Source organism: Callithrix jacchus, chromosome 17 (genome assembly GCF_049354715.1).
Source record: "Callithrix jacchus isolate 240 chromosome 17, calJac240_pri, whole genome shotgun sequence".
Classification (NCBI taxonomy): Eukaryota; Metazoa; Chordata; class Mammalia; order Primates; family Cebidae; genus Callithrix; species Callithrix jacchus.
In genome coordinates this window covers 8,801,788-8,824,533 of record NC_133518.1, presented here as the reverse complement: position 1 = coordinate 8,824,533, position 22,746 = coordinate 8,801,788, and the positions used below count along the sequence as shown (strand labels likewise).

Genomic DNA, 22,746 nt, shown 5'->3' with positions numbered 1-22,746 from the left:
GGTTTTTAAGTCTGAGATTCCTATGTGCTCAATGTCAGGGAAGAAGTTGCATCTTTTTAAAAAGCTATTTATATATATGTTATTAGATTGTTATCAGAATGTAGCCCTACACATTTTCAAGTTCTTGTTATCTATCTATAGGCTAGACTAGATTCTGAAATCTTCAAGATTTCTGAAATTCATTTTTTTTCCTACACAATTACTAAAATGGAAAGTGCTCCATTCCTGAAGCTCTAGGAGCTAAAATTAGATAAATTTTAAGGGATAAGTCTTGCATCTGATGCATGGGCCTCACAGAAATCTCACCAAAACACACAATGCTGTAACCAGAGATATTCAGCCTCCCAAAGCGATGGAAAGTTAATGGCTTCATGCTATAAATGGCTTTTCCCAAGACATCTGAGCGAGACTCCCTATCATGAGACCCTTTCTCCTCTTCAGCCCTTCCTTTTTCACGTGGGAAGATAATAGTTTAATTAAAATTTTACAATCAATAGTTTCTGCTGGTTTTTGAGAAAAGCTGACCTAAGAGACCCTTTAGTCCGCTTAGCAGGAGACTTCGGTAACATCCCTCATACAACTGTTGTTCACTTTCTGCTTTAGATAAACTCAGTCATGAGATCTTAGGAAATAAAATCATACCATTGATTGGTTAAGTTTTCAGTCTGTGCTATGGCTAATGCTACATGCAGTACCTCGATAAATTTCTCTGTGAAAGGAATATACACAAAATTTAAAAATTTAGGTCACGTCTGTTGCCTTTGAAGCCCTTTGAAAGTGCCTGGCCACTGCTCCTACCATTATTATTCACACTGCATTTCATTGCAGCTATCTAAGCAACGCTGTGCCAACACTGTGCCTCTCTTAGGCTGCTCTGCTTTGCCAAAAATTGCTGTGCCTCTAATACATCAGTTCTCCTGATGTGTGGCAAGATCAACCTGCATTTTCTGCTAACCATCTCTTTCTAACCTATGTGCTATATTCTGTATATGGATCCTAAAACAGTGTTATTTTATGCTGCCGGTTTCTTAAAAACAAACAAACAAACAAACAAACAAACAAACAGAAGAAGTTATTTCTGATTTGCAGCTTTCTCTCTCCAGGCAAAACTTGTCTATTAGACTCTTTGGATCATTGCTTTCTTATTTCAAGGGTCCTTATTAGAAGAATAAACTGAGGAATAGATGATGTTCTATACTCCAAATTATCCCCTTCTAGGGTGCAGCCATAGTAAATGGATCACATGCACATATCCGAATCCCTCATTCAATAGGAATGCTGTTCCGGAAAGCCCCTCAGCACCACAGGCTTCCCTGACTCTCCTTCCATTCATGCTCTGCTGTTCTAGCTCATCTTTAACCAAACTGTTGAAAAAGCTGCATGCAATCCTCATTCTATCATGTGGAATCAGTTGCTACCAATTACTTAATTCCTTTTTAATTTTTTCTTTTTAAAGTACTGAGTTTAAGAGGGATTTATCACATTATTTTGGGTAGTTTTGAGCTCAGATGCATTCTAAATGACAACTGTGGACAACAGTCTATGCTGGGTAAATAGTGCCTTTTAAGGGGTGATGCTATCAGCCTTTTTTTTTCCTCCCTTTTTCACACTTTCTGTCTCCGTCTCACTCTCTCCTTCCTTTTCCTTCTTCCTTACATTTTTCTTCTGTGAATAAGTAGTTTGTTGAAAGCAGCAGAATTCCACATTAGCCTTGTCAGCTATATGAATGGTTAACACAGTCGCCTCAATATGGAGTCGTCTACCACCCTGTGAGTTGCTTTTTCCTTGCTTGGTGATGGATAACTCCCATATGCTAGAATCTGTGGGTCATCACTGTTACTGTGGGAATGCGGAAAGAAGTCAGTGTTTCTTTCAAGATGATGTGTTTCTCCATCTTTCTTTCATTATCATGCTCAACTTCCTGCCCACTCAACCCCCTAGAAGGCTTTTTTCACTTTTGATTCCCTAATCACTTCCCTTCGTCCCTATGAAATTTTAATACCACAGATATGTTACGTATCTCTTTGTTTATGCACTGTAGTCAGCTAACCATTGTAATAAATGTTTTATTTATTTCACCACTCCTTCCTATCTCTACTAAGAATCATTTTTTTACCTCTGGGGGCAATATTAATCTTCACAGAGAATTTATGCTTTCTAAAAAAGAAACTTCTGATAATACTGTCTATTTTCTTCTTTTGAGGGAAAGGCAGTTTGATATAATAAGTAGAGACTTGGGAGTCAGAGAAATGGAGGTTCTGTTTTTGCTACTACCAGCTGTGGGATCTTGAGAAAACACCTCTGAATCATATTTCATAAACGGTAAAACATAAGAAAATAGAGTTTATTCATAAGGCTGTTTGGAGATTAAATTTCAAATTCCTGTGTGTTCCTTAGCATAATGACACTCATGTAAGTTTAATTCCACAGTAGTTACTCTAGATCATAGTGGTCAACTCATCAATTTCTTGATGTCAATTACCTTCTGTCTTCTTGAAATCATATTATTCATGGATTAATTCACACACTAGTTCATATTTATTTCCATAAGATGTGGCAACTTAATATAGACATTCTTCAAACTGGTTCGTTTTCCCTCTGGAAGGAAAAACAGCTTGTATTAATTAGAGCTCACAGAACCTAGATCACGTCAGGTAAAAACAGAATGTAGGCTCCATAGGTTAAGGAAAAAAAATTCCTCGGGTATTCATATTTCCTGGGTCTAGAATTGAACAATAACTGATTTGATCTTTGCTAGAAATGTTGGGGTCTGCTCAGTAAAATGACTAATTACAAAATTACTAATAATGGTAGTCCCCCCTTATCCATGGGGGATACATTCTAAGACCCACAGGATACTCCTGAAACTGTGGATAGTACCAAAACTTACATATCCTGTGTTTTGTTCTATACATGCCTATTGTAATGTCTAATTTACAAATTAGGCACAATAAGAGATTAACAACAATAACTAATAATAAAATAGAAAATTAGAACATACTGTAATAAAATTTATGTGAATGTGGTCTCTCTCTCTCTCTCTCTTTCTCTCTCTCTCTCTCTCTCTCTCTCTTAAAATATCTTATTAACTCACCTATTTTCGGACCTAGGTTGACCATGGGTAACTAAAGCCTCGGAAGGTGAAATATTGGATAAAGGGAGACTATTGTGATCCCTAGGAGCTCTTGAGAGTATGTCTTTTAAACCTTAATCCTTGCTATTGAGACTTTGATTCGCAGACCAGCAGCTCCAGCATTCCCTGGGAACTTATTAGAAATGCAGACTCTCAAGTCACACCTAAGAACTACTGATTCAGGATCTTCATTTTAATAAGGTTCCCAGCTGATTTGTATGCATTGTAAAGTTTGAGAAGCACTTTGCATAATAACTTTTCTTACTCTAACTGCATCCAATAATCTTTTAATTAACACTATTTGCAAATGTTATTATCTATTCATACCTATTAACACTATTAACTAACTACTAAGCCCAGCCTTCATAAGTAAATCTAATGTACGTTGGACACATCCATAGAGTGATTCTAAACTTTAGTTATGAGCTGGGTGTGGTAGCTCACTTTTGTAATCCCAGCACTTTGGAGGTCAAGGCAGGTAGATCACCTGAGGTCAGGAGTTCAAGACCAGCCTAACCAATATGGTGAAATCCCGTCTACTAAAAATGCAAAAATCAGCTGGGCATGGTGTCATTCACCTGCAGTCCCAGCTATTTGGTAGGCTGAAACGGGAGCACTGCTTGAACCTTGGAGATGGAGGTTTCAGTGAGCCAAGATAGCACTATTACACTCCAGTCTAGGTGACACAGAGAAACTCTGTCTCAAAAAAATAATAAATAAATAAATAAATAAATAAATAAATAAATAAACTTTAGTTATGCTTATGACTTACCTGAGAAACCTACCAAAATTGCAGATTTCAGGGGACTACCCACAGAAATTAGTATTCCATAGATTTATGACTATGTCCAAGAATCTGAATTTTCTATAAACACTTAAGATTTTTTTAAATGCAAGTGATTTGTGGACTGTAGTTTATGAAAAATGTTATTACATCATTCAATTAACATAGGATCTTGTTCTTCCTTATTTCTTTAATCATAATGCGAGTTGATGGTCACTGTGCAGGTATATTTGGTTGGTAGAGAGCTCAGGAAATATGCACAAAGCCAGTTTCTTAGAATACTTACTCATCTCATTCTGATGTTTTTAACATTTTCTCTGATGTTGTAAAGTTCCTCTGGGAAAGAATATGTGATACTAGCTGAGACTGCAGAAAATGCATTGCAGTACTTGTTAATGAAGGGGAGAGAATTTCTTCAGGCTGAAGGCTGAAGATGAGCGGTCTTCATTTGGGGACCTCTTACCTCTCAAATTGTAGAGATTAGAGGTCTCCATAGGCACACCAATTGATTAGTCCCTCTTTAATCAACGATCACGGCCAAGATAACTAATATTTATTATATTTGTAACTTCTCTTGTAAGTATGTAGGGGAGGGGAGTGTTAAAAAACCAGATACATTGCAATGCTTTGAAGATAATTTCAAGATATGTCTTACCTAACTGTATATATTATTTTGTAAATGTTCGGCAGTAAATGGTTACTTCACAGCCATAGAATTTTCCTGTAACATTTTGTACTAGAATTAAGGTGTCAGGTAAAACACATTGAAAGTCTTTCAGAAATTAATGCACAAAGCAGAAAACACATTAATAGGAGTACAATAGACAATTTTAGAGATAGCAGATCATCCTCCCCATCTTGCTTGAGAAAAACAAGCAAGAAACAGATGCTGAATAACCATCACGTTACACAAAGCCTCCTTCAAAAACACCAAATGTAATTAGGAGTAGCTGTTACTTGAAGAAGGAAATAGCATAGTAAGAGGGTTGGTAGCACACATCAAATGGAAGAATTACATAATCCTCTGTATATTTAATACTACATAAAAGGTTTTTATGTGCAATGAGAGAGTCCATCAGATAAGAGAGGTTGGTAAATGAGCACATTTGACATTGAACCATGCTGGGGGTAGATATTGAGAATTTGACTTTGTTTATTATTGTTATTGTCAATATTTATGGCAAACCTTGAACTGACCACATGAGGGGCATTATTTTTTGTGTTTTTTTTTTTTTAAAAAAAGATTTCTTTCAACTTTTATTTGCCTTTCAGCATTACAGCCACTGTTGGGGTTTCTTAGCTAACAGAGCTAGATTTAATCAGTAGAAATTATGAAAATAAGAATAACTTTTGAGTGTCTGTCGATATTTATTTCTCTCTCTCTCTCTCTCTCTCTCTCTCCCCCTACCTAGCTGCCTATCAGAAGGAAGTGAAGATTCTTCCAAGGTCCCTTCTTCACAAGCCAATTTGATTCAAAAGATTCTGAGGGTGTTTCTGGAAGGTATTTTAAAGGTAATATGGCAGCAAAAAAGGAAAATATATAGGAAGTACCATAGGGCTGATTCAAGAAAGCTGTGGCTCATAGGGAGCAGATGGACTATTTGGGAACAGACATAAAAAGGAGCCGATAAGCCTCAAAAAGGGATGTTTTCCATAATTAGTTGTTAAGGGAAAGCCAGTAAAAGTTCTCTTATGCATCATCCTAGTTCCCATGATGTTTTGATGATCTTTTCTATAAAGAGACTGTTATAAGAAGTAAGATTACCAGCAGTACATCCAAGGGACTGCAGCTGGTTTACCTAATCCTTATACCGTGATTGGTAAAACTCACACAAGGGTCAGGGTAAGTAATGAGGCTGACATATCTTTAGGTGCATCTTTGTTACAAGTTTTGGATCAGCTTTAAAGAAGCAATTTTTACTTTGGCTAAACAGAGAGGCAGTGCTTTGTCTTTCTCTTTTCCAAGGTATATGTCTTTTCTTGTCCACAGCTAATCACACAGAACAATCACAGCAGCCTTCAGATTTTAAGACGCTATGTGAATGTAGCCTCTCTCTCTCACAAAGTATCATATTGTAGTTCACTCCAAACAACACTTTTTGTTGCCACTGATGTTTACAGTAAGAGTGGGGAGCTTAAGTGAGTTATTTCATGGCCTCTCAGATGCCCTTGCTCCCTGGAGATCAGAGTAACCTAATAGACCCCAGTAGGTCATTGCTGACATGGCTTCATTCAAATTGTAGAGATGAGACGTTTCCATAGGCACAACAATTGCAAATACAAACGTCGGTTGGGTCTCTGCAGAAGATAAAGTAACTTCTTAACAAAACAAAACAAAAACCCCCCCAAACATGTGGGCAAAGTGTAGATCTAAGAAAGCCCGAATAAGACGGTTTAAAAATTGGGTTTTTAATTAGATTGGGTTTGTTTAGAACATTCTTAGAGTGGTCTACTAGGTGAATTTAAAAATAGCAGTATGGTAAAAATGGGTAATATTAAAAAAGAGAGAGCAGTGAGACTGAGACTTATAGAGAAATTTAGGACACTTTGCTAACTGTATATAGAAAGTAGCTTTGGAAAAAGTACATAGAGTTTCTCCCACAGTTCTTGGCAGTCTTCCAAAATCAGACTAAGAGTTCTGTGAATTTGGAAAGAGAGGATTGTTTGGAAATATGGTGTCTATGGGGCCTCTGGGCAATAGGAATACTTCGCTTTTCAAACAAGAGGTGACATGGCTCTGGCATGTTCATAGATAGGGGTCAGTGTGTTACAGTGAGTTCTTTAAGACTGAGCCATTCTAGAATGAAGCGTGGTTAATCTGAGGAATGGGATCTACAGATGAGGGCGCTAAAACAGTTTGGAAGAGAAGAAAGAGAAGTCAAACTAAAAAGAGACCAGTGTAAGTAGCCGAGGCTATAGAAGGGCTCATGGTTTATAAATAAATTGAAACTGAAAGAAAGCAATTACAAAAGAAGCTGCATTCTCAGCAAACTGACACAAGAACAGAAAATCAAACACCGCATGTTCTCACTCATAGGCGGGTGTTGGAACAATGAGAACACATGGACACAGGGAGGGGAGCATCACACACTAGGGTCTGTGGGGGGGAACTACGGGAGGGACAGCGGGGGGTGGGGAGTTGGGGAGAGATAGCAGGGGGAGAAATGCCAGATACAGGTGATGGGGAGGAAGGCAGCAAACCACATTGCCATGTATGTATCTGTGCAACAATCTTGCATGTTCTTCACATGTACCCCCAAACCTAAAATGCAATAAAGAAAAAAAAAAAAAGAAGTTGCACTGTGAGGTCATGCAGCTCTGTTGGAGTATATAAATGCTATTAAACTCATGGGATGGTGTACTTTTATACAGTAAGGAAAATTGCTTGCCTTTATTTAAATCTGATGTTATTCACCTCATTTAATTGTTAGTTTTCTAGGAGAGCGTCAACAGTAAATGGTTAATACATGTGGCATTAGTCCTCAGCAAGCCTTGACCATGGAAAAAAGTAGTGGGAAGCTTCCGTTAAAATCAACGTGGTAGGCAAAACCCCTGAATGCTTTTATAGGAAAGGGCTGGAAAGCACAAGCCCCAGTCACTGAGAACCATTCTCTCAAGATAGGAAGCATATTATGTTTATCTTTTCTTCCTCGATGCTTGGTACAATCCATGGCACATCGTTTTTATTTTGTTTTGTTTTGGCAATGATTTGTGTGGGTGTGTGCCCTGTGGTGGATCAGCGTCATGATTTCTCATTAATGCTCAACTGAAATGTTAGTGTAATATCCTTTAAAATGTTCTTTCTGTTCTCTCTGCTGCCCTCCCGCCAACAACACGTTTAAAATGGGAAAGGCATAAATAAAAGAAAAAGGAAAATAAATTAGAGTACCAAGTAAAAAGATAAGAGAAACCCCAAACAAGAATAAGTTTCTGGGCAAGAAAACAAATCACATGAGTAATAGGAGGAGCGTTATATACATAATTAAACATGATATTTTAAATTGGGGCCATGGGATAAATTGGAACACGTGTACTTGGCAAAAGGAATCCATTTGTATGCAGAAATCAGAATTGTCATCAACTGCTCTTACAGTAAGTCTAAATTTCCATCTTTTGCCTTTGTACTTTTCCATTACACACAGCACATTATAACCAGATCAGCGGGGCAGCCAAGAGAGAAGATTTATATTTCTAAATGAAAGTTGATAGTTAATAGCCTAGCTGCATAATGAGCCACATGTCTTGTGCAGAGTCCAAGCTTATGCTGATTGTCCAAGCCTAAACAGTGACCGTCCCAAGCCTGATGACTTCGTCAATAATCCCAGATGGCCCATGCTATGTGAGACCCAATAAGTCAGCCCTATCTACAACACTGCCGCTGGGAATGAACACAAGAGAAGCAGCCACACTGGGCTTTCTCTGTGACAGCGAGGGAGGCGCGGTATCTACAACTTAGCACACAGCATGATTCCATTCGTGGAGGAGTCAGATACATTGAAACCACCTTTCAATTCATATTTTAAAATGAAAAATTTACCTTAATTTGGATAATTTGTGTTTTTTTGCACAACGGAGAGTTCAGTGATGGTGAAATTCCTTGTAATGGTGACAGCTTATGTTTATTTAGTGCTTTCCGGGAGCAAAGCATTAGGTTAAGCCCCTTTCATGCTTTGCACCATTTAATCCTAACAAAATTCTGATGAGTTAAATAGCACTGTAATTCTTATATTAATGAAACAGAAACTGAGGTTTACAAAGATTAAATAACCAGCTCAGTAGCAGAGCCAGGATTTGAACCCTAATCTTGTCTGATGCTAAATCTCATGCTTTTACCACAGCATGTTTGCTGTGCTTCAAAATATAATTGAGCAAAAGAAACCTAAAATTTGTTAGTAGGATCTATTAATAAAGATATTAATACTTTAATATCTTGTATCAATATAACATGCCTCTTCTGGAATTCAGCAAATTCTAAGACTCATTGTGTTGAATCCCTTCTGTTCCCACGTGGAAAAGAAGAGACTAGGGGGTGAACATTCTTTAGCAGTAAATAACTGTCCTCTTTGCCTCTCACATTTGACCTATCCTTTCAGGATCATGATAAATGCCATCTTCCCCAAGTAGACTCTTCCAGAACTATACTCCCACCAAAGTCAATATTAAGCATTTTTCCCCATGCTGTCCCCATCATGCTTTATGGAAATTATTCTCTCTGACTTCTGCACAAATTTCTAGGGGACAATTGCCTATCTTACACGCAGCTTTATTACCAAAACACAATGCCAGGCCAAGAAGAGAGTTTAGAATTGAATTCAATCTTATTTAGAATATTCTGTTTCTATTTATGTACTTAGGTGTTCTTATTTGCAATTTTAAGGTGCCCAAGAAATGAGAAGAAAGAACAAAGGCCAAGTCCATTGGTCAATTTGTACAAAATAACTTGAGGCCTGGCCAGGTGTCCATCCAGTTGAATCATCTGTCATGTGGTTTCCAGGTAAGAGTAGTTTGATGATGCTGTTCAAATTCATCACAATAGGGTGGGGAAGTACCACGGAGCACAAGTTGTGCTGAGGAGGGTTGTTCAATGCATCATCCTTCATATTTGCCAGAATTAATTCAAGCTGTCACTCAACAACCATCATTTGAACTTTGAACACTAGTTGGAGAGGGATCAGAAGACATGGTTTTCAGGAGAGGGAAATTATAAAAATGAACATAATAGCAGAAGTCTGTTTTCAAAGACCCATTTTCTATTAGAGAAAATGTGGAATTTTGCTCTCTTCCAAATTTAGTATTTATTTTGTTTGGCTTATGACAATAGCAATGTTTATATGGATAACACTTGACAGTTTACAAAGCAGTTTCACACTCATTTATTGTTTCATTTAGTTTTCAAAATAGGTCCTAATCAGCATCCTGCTGATGCTGAAGACCAAACACACTTTGTTATTTCTTGCATCCAGATTGTGGAAATTAGAGGCAACCAATGAATGGCCATGCTCAGTTAAGGTCATGGTGATGATGTAGAGAAAATGCTATTCTTTGGTTATAGGCATTAAAAGATGCACTTCCTAGGCTAGACTTCTATATCTTTATAAATCAGTCCCTAGTTTCATTTTTAGCTCCTAGCCTAAGGAAAACAGTAAACTATCTCCTGCCTTAAAAACCATCCACTTGAAATCACAACAATTCTTTCACACTAGATCACAATTTTAATTTTAATGTTATAAGTTCCAGGAGACATGTGCAGGTTTGTTACATAAGTATATGTATGCCCCAGTGGTTTGCTGCACCTGTCTACCCATCATCTAGGCTTTAAGCCCCACATGCATTAGCTATTCGTCCTGAAGTTCTCCCTCCCCTTTCCTCCACCCTGCAACAGGCCTTAGTGTGTGTTGTTCCTCTCCCCGTGTCCATGTGTTCTCATTCTTCAACTCCCACTTATGAGTGAGAACATGCAATGTTTGTTTTTCTGTTCCTGCGTTAGTTTGCTGACAATGATGGCCTTCAGCTTCATCTACGTCCTTGCAAAGGACATAGTCTCATTGCTCTTTATGGCTACATAGTATTCCATGGTGTATATATACCACATTTTCTTTATTCAATCTATCATTGATGGGCATTTGGGTTGGTCCCATGTCTTTGCTATTGTGAGCAGTGCCGCAATAAGCATACGTGTCTTTATAGTAGAATGATTTATAATCCTTTGGGTATATACCCAGTAATGGAATTGCCAGGTCAAATGGTATTTCTCGTTATAAATCCTTGAGGAATCATCTTCAGTCTTCCACAATGGTTGAACTAAGTTACAGTCCCACCAACAGTGTAAAAACATTCCTATTTTTCCACAGTCTCAACAGCATCTGCTGTTTCTTGACTTTTTAATAATTACCAATCTAACTGGCATGAGATGGTATCTCATTGTGGTTTTGGTTTGCATGTCTCTAATGATCAGTGATGCTGAGCTTTTTTTCATGTTTGTAGGCCACATAAATGTCTTCTTTTGAGAAGTGTCTGTTCATGTTTTTTGCCCACTTTTTGATGGGGTTTTTTTTTTTTGTAAATTTGTTTAACTTCCTTGTAGATTCTGGATATTAGATGGAGATCTTGCCAACATTTTCTCCCATTCTGTAGGTTGCCTATTCACTCTGATAATAGTTTCTCTTGCTGTGCAGAAGCTTTTTGGTTTAATTAGATCCCATTTTTCAATTTTAGGTTTTGTTGCAGTTGCTTTTGGCACTTTTGTCATGAAATTTTAGCCCATGCCTATGCCCTGAATGGTATTTCCTAGGTTTTCTTATTGGGTTTTGTTTTGTTTCATTTGGTTTTGTGTGGCTTTTGGTTTCAGATTTAAGCCTTTAATCTATCTTGAGTTAATTTTTGTATAAGGTGTAAGGAAGCAGTCCAGTTTTAGTTTTCTGGATATGGCTAGCCAATTTTCCTAGCAGCATTTCCAAGCACACAGGAAATCCTTTCCTCATTGCTTGTTTTTGTCAGGTTTGTCAAAGATCAGATGGTTGTAGATGTGTGGTGTTATTTCCGAGGTCTCTGTTCTGTTCCATTGGTCTATGTACCTGTTTAGGTATGAGTAACATGCTGTTTTGGTTACGGTAGCCTTGTAGTATAGTTTGAAGTCAGGTAGCATTTTGCCCCCAGCTTTGTTCTTTTTGCTTAGGATTGTCTTGGCTATACAGTGCCTTTTGGTTTCATATGAAATTTAAAGTAGTTTTTTCTAATTATTTGAAGAATGTCAATGATAGTTTGATGGGAATAGCATTGAATCTGTAAGTTACTTTGAGCAGTATGGCCATTTACATGATATTGATTCTTCCTATTCATGAGGATGGAATGTTTCTCCATTTGTTTATATCCTCTCTTATTTCCTTCAGCAGTGGCCTGTGATTCTCCTTGAAGATGTCCTTTACATCTATTGTTAGTTGTATTCCTAGGTATTTTATTCTCTTTGTAGCAATTGTATTCTTACCTTGTTAGCTGTATTCTTAGGTATTTTATTCTCTCTGTAGTAATTGTGAATGAGAGTTCATTCATGATTTGGCTCTCTGCTTGTCTATTGTTAGTGTATAAGAATGCTGGTGATTTTTGAATAGTGATTTTGTATCCTGAGACTTTGCTGAAGTTGCTTATTGGCTTAAGGAGTTTTTGGGCTGAGGTGTATGGGGTTTGCTAAATATAGGATCATGTTATCTGGAAACAAACAATTTGATCTCTTCTCTTCCTATTTAAACACCTTTACTGATTTCTCTTGCCTGATTGTCCTGGCCAGAACTTCCAATACTATGTTGAATAGAAGTAGTGAAAGAGGGCATCCTTGTTTTGTGCTGGTTTTCAAAGGGAATGCTTCCAGCTTTTGCCCATTCAGTATGATATTAGCTGTGGGTTTCCGATAAATAGCTCTTATTATTTTGAAATATGTTCTATCAATATTTTATTGTGAGTTTTTAACATAAAGGATGTTCAATTTTACCTAAAGCCTTTTCTGCATCTATTGAGATAATCATGTGGTTTTTGCCATTGGTTCTGTTTATGTGATAGTTTGTGTTTATTGTTTTGTGTATGTTGAACCAACCATGCATACCAGGGATGAAGCCAACTTGATTTTGGTGGATGAGCTTTTTGAGGTGCTGTTTGATTCGGTTTGCTAGTACTTTATTGAGGATTTTAACATTGAAGTTCATCAGGGATATTAGCCTGAAGTTGTGTGTGTGTGTGTGTGTGTGTGTGTGTCTGCCAGGTATTGGTATCAGGATGATGTTGGCCTCATGAGTTAGATAGGAATCCTTCCTTTTCAATTGTTTGAAATAGTTTCAGAGGGAATGGTATCAGCTCTTCTTTGTACTTCTGGTAGAATTCAGCTGTGAATCTGTCTGGCCCTGGGCTTTTTTCAGTTGGTTGGCTATTAGTTACTGCCTCAATTTCGGAACTTGTTATTGGTCTATTCAGGGATTTGGCTTCTTCCTGGTTTAGTCTTGGAGAGTGTATGTGTCCATGACTTCATTCATTTCTTTTAGATTTTCTAGTTTATTTGGTAGAGGTGTTTATAATATTCTATGATGGCATTTCTGTGGGGTCAGGGGTGATGTCTTCTTTATCATTTTTTAATTGTGTCTATTTGAATCTTCTCTTTTTTCTTCTTTATTAGTGTCTCCAAAGGTCTATTTTGTTAATTTTTTCAAAAGAACAGCTCCTAGAATCACTGACATTTTTGAAGTTGTTTTTCATGTGTCCATCTCCTTCAGTTCTGCTCTGTTCTTAGTTATTTCTTGTATTCTGATATCCTTTGGACTTGTTTGCTCTTGCTTCTCTAGTTCTTTTAATTGTGATGTTAGGGTATGGATTTGAGATGTTTCCAGCTTTCTAATGCAGGAATTTAGTGCTGTAAATTTCCCTCTTAACACTGCTTTAGCTGTGTCCCTGAGATTTTTGTACATTGTCTCTTTGTTCTCATTGGTTTCAAAGAATTTCTCGATTTCTGCCTTAATTTCATTATTTACCCAGAAGTCATTCCAAAGCAGGTTATTCAATTTCCATGCAGTAGTGTGGTTCTGAGTGAGCTTAATCCTGAGTACTAATTTGACTGCACTGTGGTCTGAGAGACTGCTTGTTATGATTTCCATTTTTTTTTTGCATTTCATGAGGAGTATTTTACTTCCAATAACGTGGTCAATTTTAGAACATGTGCCATGTGGGGCTGAGAAGAGTATATATTCTGTTGATTTGGAGTGGAGAGTTCTGTGGATGTCTATGAAGTCCACTAGATCCAGAGCTAACTTCAAGTCCTGAATATCCTTGTTAATTTTCAGTCTCATCGGTCTGTCTAATACAGACAATGGGTTCTTAAAGTCTCTCAGTGTTATTGTGTGGGAGTCTAAGTCTCTTTGTAGGTTTCTAAGATCTTGTTTAATGAATCTGGATGCTCCTGTGTTGTGTGTATATAAATTTAGGATAGTTAGCTCTTCTTGTTGATCAGTTTACCATTATGTAGTGCCCTTCTTTGCTTTTTTTGATGTTTGTTGGTTCAAAGTCTGTTTTGTCAGATACTGGGATTGCACACTGCTTTTTTTTTCTTTCCATTTCCTTGGTGAATTTTTCTCTATCCCTTTACTTTGAGTTTATGTGTGTCTTTCCAGTCTACAGCACACTAGGGTCTTAACTCTTTATCCAATTTTCTGTGTGTTTAAATTGGGGCATTTAGCTTATTTACATTTATGTAACCATAAATGTAATGTGATGTGTGAATTTGATCCTGTCATATTGTGATGTGTGAATTTGATCCTGTCATTATGATGCTAGCTGGTTATTTTTCACACTAGTTGATGCAGTTTCTTCATAGTGTCATTGATCTCTGTATTTTGGTGTGATTTTGCAGTGGCTGTTACCAGTTTTTCCTTTCTATATTTAGTGCTCCTAAAAGGCAGGCCTGGGTGGAGATGAGATCCCTCAGCTTTTGATTGTCTGAAAAAGATTTTATTTCTCCTTCACTTATGAAGCTTAGTTTCACTGGATGTGAAATTCTAGATTGAAAATTATTTTCTTTAAGAATGTTGAATATTGGCCCCTACTTTCTTCTGGCTTGTAGGGTTTCTGCTGAGAGATTTGCTGTTAGTATGATGAGCTTCCCTTTATTGGTGACCTGGCCTTTCTTTCTGTCTTCCCTTAACATATTTTCCTTCATTTTGACGTTGGAGAATGCAGAGTCTGAGGATTATTTATCTTGAGGTTGATCTTCCTGTGGAGTATCTTAGTGGTTGGTGCTCTCAGTATTTCCTGAATTTGAATGTTGGCCAATCTTTTGACGAAGGGAAAGTTCTCCCAGATAATATTCTGAAGTGTGTTTTCCAACTTGTTTCCATTCTCTCTGTCTCTTTCAGGTACTCCAACCACAGGTTGGTCTTTTTTAGTCCCATATTTCTCAGAAGTTTTGTTCATTCCTTTCATTCTTTTTTCTCTAATGTTGTTTGCCTGCTTTATTTCAGCAAGATGATCTTCAAATTCTGATATTCTTTCTTCTGCTTGATTGATTCAGCTATTGATACTTGTATATAGTTCACGAAGTTCTTGTGCTGTGCTTTTCAGGTCCATCAGGTCATTTATGTTCCTCTGTAAACTGGTTATTCTAGTTAGCAGCTCCTGTAACCTTTTTTCAAGGTTCTTAGCTTCTTTGTATTATATTAAATCATGTTCTTTTAGCTCAGCAGAGTTTGTTATTACCCACCTTCTGCAGCCTATTTCTGTCCATTTGTCCATCTCATCCTCTGTCCAGTTCTGTGCCCTTGCTGGAAGATGTGCTAATTTGGAGGAGAAGAAGCACTCTGGCTTTTTGGGTTTTCAGCATTGTTTCATGAATTCTTTTTCATATTCATGAGTTTGTCTAGTTTTGATCTTTGAGACTGCTGACCCTCGAATGGGGATTTTAAGGGGACTGTTTTGTTGTTGATTATGCTCTTGTTGCTGCTTTCTATTTGTTTGCTTTTCTTTCAATGGTCAGGTCCCTCTGCCGTAGGGCTGCTGCAGATTTCTGGGGGTTTACTTCAGGCCCTATTTATCTGGTGTGTTCCTGCACTTGGAGATGTTGAGGGACTTCTCTTCCCAGGTTCACCAGGGGCGTCCTTTGAAAGGCAGGAGTTTTCTGTCTCCACGCTTCCATCCCGGGAACCAGAGGGGTTTCAAATGTAAAGTTCTTTGGGTTTCCCAGCCCACAGGCTCGGTATGGAAAGCCAGGTGGACTCCTTTGTCCGAATAAAAGGCTGCTAAAAGCTCTGGGAGGAGTTGGCAGTGTAACTCAGAGTTGTGGACCAAGTAGCCAATCCAGTATCAGCGTCCATCATCAATCACTCAAAAAGAAGTTTGAAAGAACTCCTCTCATTGGACAAGAACATGAATGGGAGGGGCATAACTCAAGGGTTAAAACTCCACTGCTCCCACCTATAAGATTCCTTCTCTGGGTCCCCTCCCACAACAGCATGGGAGCTGTTTCTCTCTCTCTCTCTCTCTCTCTCTCTCTCTCTCTCTCTAACAAATCACTTTTCTGTAAAACACTTTGGGTCTACGATATTTATTCAAATGGCAAAGTGACGGCACCTCCAGGGCCCCTTTCCCCATCCTTCAGAGTTAGCAAGGCTAAGAAGCTTTTCGGAACCGGGAGGGAGCTGAGTAGCTCCCCTGGTTACAGTGTCACTCAAGGAGGCTATAGAACAGAAAAGATGGATGCCTGGTCCTTCCTCTGGGGAGTCACCTACCTGATGCCAATAAAAATGCTCCTGTACAGGATGTCTGACAACCCCTGCTGGAGGATCTCACCGAGTTGGGTGGCATGGGGTGCAGGACTCACTTAATGAAGCAGTGTCACTGTCCCTTTGTAAAGGGAGTGTGTCATGCTGTTGGGGAAACCCACTCATCCAGGCTGCCCAGATTCCTCAGAATTAGCAGGAGGAAAGACTAAGTCTACTAGTCGGTGGACTCTACAGCCACATCTCCCCTTAGGGGCTCAGGCCCAGGGAGATCAGACTTCTCTCCCAGAGCTCCTGGCTGGAGTTGTTGGAGTTCCTGCAGTGAGGCCCTGCCCATTGAGGAGGGAATGGCTCAGGGTCAGGCCTGAAGAGGCGCTCTGGGTGCAGTCTGCAGCAGCTGGTGTGTTGGGCTCTGGGAAATACCTCTTGGGATCAAGCCATCCAGCCTCCCTGGCTCCAGCAGGGGAAAGCATGGCCTGGAGCTATAGAGATGTCTGCTGCCCTTTCCCCACTCTGGGAATTTAGTGTAGTAGGCAGCTATCAGTCTTAGTGTTGGCTGTTGCCCGTCTCCCAAGGAGGTCAAACGGCTTACACAGCAGACAGCCACAGCTGTAGTGATGGCTGCCCCTCCCCCTGGGACCTTGGCAGACTTAAGCAGGCTCTAGCTGAGTGGCTGTGGAGAATCTGTGTGGCTCCGTGGTGGGGACCCTAGGCCCTGGTGACATGGGCTCACAAATGGTATCTTCCAATCTATGGGTTGCACAGTTGCATGCAAAAAGCATGGTTTCCTAGGATGGGAAGCTCTCTCACTCAACCAGTTGGCCCCTGAGTTTCATACACCCCAGGAACTGTCAATGCACCATATCCCCCTTAACAAGAATGCATCACCTCCCTTGGCTAGGGGATGGAGGCTCCCCTGCCCCTGTGGCTCTCAAGGGGGCAGCCACACCACACTGCTCTTCCTTCCTCTCTGTGGGTCACACCAGCCACCTGGTCAGTCCTGATGGCAGAACCTGGATACCTCAGTTACTGGTGCAGGATTCGCAGGAGGGTTTAGTTCTTTTTGATGGGAGCCTCTGATTGCCACTGCTTCTAGTTGGGCATCTTGGCCCCAATCACAACTTGTTATCGTGATGCTGTCTGTCCATTGAGATGCTGCACCTCGGGTGATTCCTGCACTGTATTGTAACCAGCCATCATCAAGAAATGCAAAAAAAAAAAAAAAAAAAAAAACCATGGCAGAATATTTTTATTGTGGTTTTGTTTTTAAAAAGGAAAAATAGAAGGCAAATAACTTAGACAAGCAGATAAAAGTTTTTGCACACAAATGGCATCTGGTTTTTTTTTCCACTATAAAAGCACCCAATCTGTTTCCCTCTCTCTAATGGATAAAAGTTGATTGTGTTTTAGAGACTGGCACACAGAGTTGAGGATCCATTAAAAGGGCCCAAATGGGTGACAGGAGATTAATGTTTGCCTTCTTGGGAACAGCTGTGCCAGCTTCCTCCCAAGAAGGAAGAATGATGTAACTCTTTGAATACAAAGAGCCAAGATGAGCTTCTCAACCAGTTGGCCCCTGAGTTTCACACACCCCAGGAACTGTCAGTGCACCATATCCCCGTTAACAAGAATGCAGTCTTACTTTTAAGGATGGCTCTAGGCCTAGTCATTTCCCTTTTGAAATGGTAATTTACTCATAAAACCTTGGGAAAAAAGTGTTTTGGAAGGAAACCAAACATTAAGGCATATACTTAATAATGAGTGTTCTCCTCCCTATAAAATAGAAAATGTCCCATCAATATAATTAGTACCAAAATATTCCCCATCACCAAAGTCCAAGTGAGAATTCAAAAAAACTGGCAAAGAAAAGGTGACTCATTACCCTTCATCAAAAGAGGAAAAGCTAAAAGTTATCTAGGCTTTTGATTGGTCTGTTTTCTTCTTCGAAGACTAAGTCAACTAACACTATGAAGTGCTATCAGTTGAGCAGGTGAATCAGAGATTCAGTCCATAACATATCAGCTAAAAAGTAATAATTAAGAAATTTCTGTTTTAAAACATAATTTCCTAGAGGAGGAAGAATATTCTGAGGATAGTGATAAAGCATGAGTAACTTAGGTTAGAAACAAGGAGGACTTTCTTGATGAGGAGAGAATGCCCAATGGTTGTGCGGAAAAGTCTTGAAAAATGGACTATATTTTTGTTGGAATGGGTTTAATTGCAGTTCTGATTAGCTGGAATTGAAGATTTTTTTTTTTAAACAATCTTTCAGCCCCCTAAATCTCCTTAAAGATTTCCATGATGAAATAACTGTACTGACATGCAGTTGTAGGAAATAATGCAGAGAGGTACCGCTTTTTAAGCAATGGTAATGTTTTGTAAAACTGTAGTACAATGTCACAGCCAGGATCTTGATGTTGTTACAGTCAAGATTATCGAGTTAAAACAAAACAATTAACAAGTTAAAAAATCACATTGAGTGGCTGGGCGCGGTGGCTCAAGCCTGTAATCCCAGGACTTTGGGAGGCCGAGGCGGGTGGATCACGAGATCAAGAGATCAAGACCATCCTGGTCACCATGGTGAAATCCCGTCTCTACTAAAAATACAAAAAATTAGCTGGGCACGGTGGCGCGTGCCTGTAATCCCAGCTACTCAGGAGGCTGAGGCAGGAGAATTGCCTGAACCCAGGAGGCAGAGGTTGCGGTGAGCCGAGATCACGCCATTGCACTCCAGCCTGGGTAACAAGAGCAAAACTCTGGCTCAAAAAAAAAAAAAAAATTACATTGAGTAAAAATAAATAAAAACAAATACAGAAAGGTCACCTACTGTACGATTCCATTTACAAGACACGTTTGAAATCACAATGCTTTAGAAACGAGGAACAAGCTTATATTCTCACCTTCTTTATAGTCATACTCACCTTCTTCCTCCTTACCTGTTCCTGACTGTTGACAACAAGTAATTTGTTCTTCATTTCTAAAGCTCTGTGATTTCAAAAGTGTCTTATAAACGGAATCGTACAGTATATGACCTTTTGGTCACATACTCAATATAATCCCCTGGAGAGTCATCAAAGTTGATGTGCATATTAATTGTTTATTCATTTTCATTGCTGTGTAGTATTCTTTGGTATGGATGCAGTTTAACTATTCACTTACTGAAAGAAATCTGAGTTGTTTACAGTTCTTGGTTGCTAGGAAAAATACAGTTATAAATATTTACGTATAGGTTTTTATGTGAAAATAAGTTTTAATTTGTATGGCTTAAATGTCTGGGAGCCTAATTGCTGAGTTATATGGTATTTGCAGCTTTCATTTTGGGGAAAACTTCCAAACTGTTTTCCAAAGTGGCTGGACCCGTGTTACATCCCCTCACCCTGCAGCCATATTTGAGTGATCCTGTTTCTCTGCACTTCTATACACCAGCATTTGCTGCTGTTATTTTTTTTAAAGCTATTCTAATAGGTATATAGTAATATCTTATAGAGATATTTTGCATTTTCCTAATGGTTAATAAGATTGAACCTAATTTCAGCTTATGTGAATCCCATCTCTCTAGCCTCTTCAGCTAAATGTTTGTGATTTTGCCCACTTTCTAATTAGATTATTTATTGTTGTTTTTTTAACTGTTGAGTTTTGAGAGTTCTTTATGTATTCTGTAGTTACTAATCCTCTTTCAGGTATGTAATTCAAAAATATTTTTTCTTAGTAGATAACTTGTCTTTTTAGCCTTTCTTTCTTTTTGGTCTTGCTCTGTTGTCTAGGCTGGAGTGCAGTGGTGCAATTATGGCTCCCGGCTTACCGTAGTCTCAACCTCTTAACGTTGTAAACTCACACAATCCTCCTGCCTCAGCCTCCCAAGTAGCCGGAACTACAGGCATTTAATTTAATGCCACACTCAGCTAATTCTTAAAAAATATTTTGCAGACTCAGGGTCTCATCGTGTTGCCCAAACTGATCTCAAACTCCTGGGTTCAAGCGATCCTCCTGCCTCCCAAATTGCTGAGATTATAGGCATAAGCCTCTGCAACTGGTTTTTTCTTCCTCTTAAGAGTTTTTTGGAGTTCAAATGGTTTGAAATTTTATTGAGATTAAAGTGATCAATTGTTTTTTCATTCTTTCTCTTTTTTTTGACAGAGTCTTGCTCTGTCACCCAGGCTGGAGTGCCGTGGCACAATCTCAGCTCACTGCAGCCTTCACCTTCCAGGTTCAAGTGATTCTAATGTTTCAGCCTCCCAAGTAGCAGGGATTACAGGTGTGCATCACCATATCTGACTAATTTTGTATTTTTAGTAGAGACAGGGTTTTGCCATATTGGCTAGCCTGATCTCGAACTCCTGGCCTGAAATGATCCATCCATCTAGACCTCTCAAAGTGCAAGGATTACAAGTGTAAGCCACTGCACCCAGCCTAATATTTTTCTTTTATGGTTCAAGTCTATGAACTCTTGTCTGTGTTTAAATCATGCAAACTTTTCTTAAAAGTTTTACAGTTTAACATTTTACGTTTAAGCCCATAATTCATTTTGAGTTAATTTTTGTAATAAAGTGTGAGGCTTGGGTTAAGGTTTTTGTTGTTGTTGTTACTGATGTCTAATTATTCCAGTACCATTTGTTGAAAAGACCATCTTTTCCCCGTTGATTACTTTTATGACTTCGTAAACCCATAGCTCTTAACATAAAAGAAGACACATGTTCTTCTATCTAAAAAAGTGATAGTTTTTGTTTAGAGAGTGCTAATTGTGTGCCAAAGCACTATCCTGAGCTTCTTATGTAGCTTTACCCGTTTTCTTGTCTCAGTGACTCATTACTCATTTAATTATCTTAATAACTTCTTGAGGTAAGTATTATTGTTTCCATCTCACAGATAATAAAACTAAAATTTTGCCAGGTTAAATGATTTGCTCAAATTCACAAAGCTGATGAGTTGGAAAGCTGGGATTAGGACCCAGGCAATATTCCCCTAGTGATCATGCTGTTAACCTTCATGAATACTGCATTATTTACAGTGTGCCAGATATCTAGCAAAATATTGAACATTTTGCCATTTTCCTCACTGTTACCACAAGGCATTTCAACTAACATAGTAATAAAAGACTCTCTCCTTACATCCTTTTTCTTAGGTTTCATGTGTTTGATGTTTTATTCATATCAAACCCCTCATGTCCATGAAAATACAAGTTAAGAGTCAAAAAGCATAAAATTCTATTTCCAAATTTGGAGTCTGTTTCACAAGCTGAAGGGCTCAGTTTTGATACCTTGACAACCTTTCTGTTACTTGCGAACCAATTCTGTTTCATGGGGTCTACACACACACACACACACACATACACACACACCACACACTGGGGGATCCCAGTGCTATTGTTATTAGCTGCTGACAGAGCTTAGGATTGTTTACTAAAATCAACTCCTATTTCCTTTTTGATTTGTCCTTTCAGTTTGTTTCCTGGCTTCTTAGAATAAACACAGTAAGTATTCACGATACATGAAGGCAGTGTGGAAATAAATAAGGATAGCCGTGCTGTCAGAGAAAAAAGGAAAAACTGCCCATGCAAAACTTTCCGACATGTAAATATTTCTTTCATATGCAGGCAGAAAATGGGTTTTTAAAATAGGAGCCAACAGTAGATTATTTAAACATTTCTACTCAGTAAAAATAAAAAATAAAAATAAAAACAAAGAAAAATCTTGCTTTACTTTAAGGGCATTTTGGAATCATTATTTACAAAAGCATTTCTGAAGTTGCAAAATCTGGCACAAATGAAAGACGAAGGAGCCAGAAGTTCCTTCTCACATAGTATCAAACTGACTTGGTTACAGGAACGCTGTCAAACTGAGTTTGAACAATCCTTTATTATTGTGTTTATCTATCCATGAAGTAACTCGTCATGTTTTCCTCTCAAGTGAAAAGCACTGTCCTAAAAATGGTACTTGTAGTAGTTCCCCTTATTGAGAAGAAGAAGAAGGGATAAAATCTGGTCCGAATGGTTTGAAGATTCAGTATGAGAGCTACTTGGTATAATCCAAAAGTCCCAGGATATTTTAAAATTGTCATCCTGATTTTTAGATGTGTCTCCAAACTAGATTTCCAAATCCTCTGAGATGTTTTTGCCACGATAGCTGGAGAGATTGGACGTGATACACATCAGGAGACTGGCTGACAATTGCTGGCTCTATGTCTACCACTGCTGAAGCTGTCAGAAGGTAGAGGCGAAAGCATTTATGCAACATAAACCACACACTTAGATTTCTTTTAAGTCATAGATAAGTGATATGAAATAGAACACTCTGGAATCTTGGTATACACTTGCCTCTCCCTCTCCCATTCCCTTCTTCTCAACACTCTAGGCTTTTATTCTGTTCTTTGTTCCCCATTTCACAGTCCATTTGTGGAAAGTTCACATCATGTGTTAAAATAATACCAACAGTTGGTGGCTCATGTCTGCAATCCCACTGCTTCGTGAGGCTGACGGGGGAAGATCACTTGAGGCCAGGAGTTTGAGACCAGACTGGACAACATACTGAGACCCTATGTCTATAAAAAAAAAATTCCCAAATAATAATACTAATAATTAATGA

General features: G+C 38.6%; 1 long non-coding RNA gene across 1 annotated transcript in view; it reads left to right on the top strand.

Annotated features, from left to right (window-relative positions):
- The first annotated feature begins 5,327 nt into the window (after window positions 1-5,327).
- LOC118148899 (uncharacterized) overlaps window positions 5,328-22,746 on the top strand; it is a 56,997-nt gene continuing 39,578 nt past the window's right edge. The window contains exons 1-2 of the long non-coding RNA XR_004735962.3: window positions 5,328-5,429; window positions 9,295-9,411. This is a non-coding gene — a long non-coding RNA (uncharacterized LOC118148899). The remainder of the gene's footprint in view (window positions 5,430-9,294; window positions 9,412-22,746) is intronic.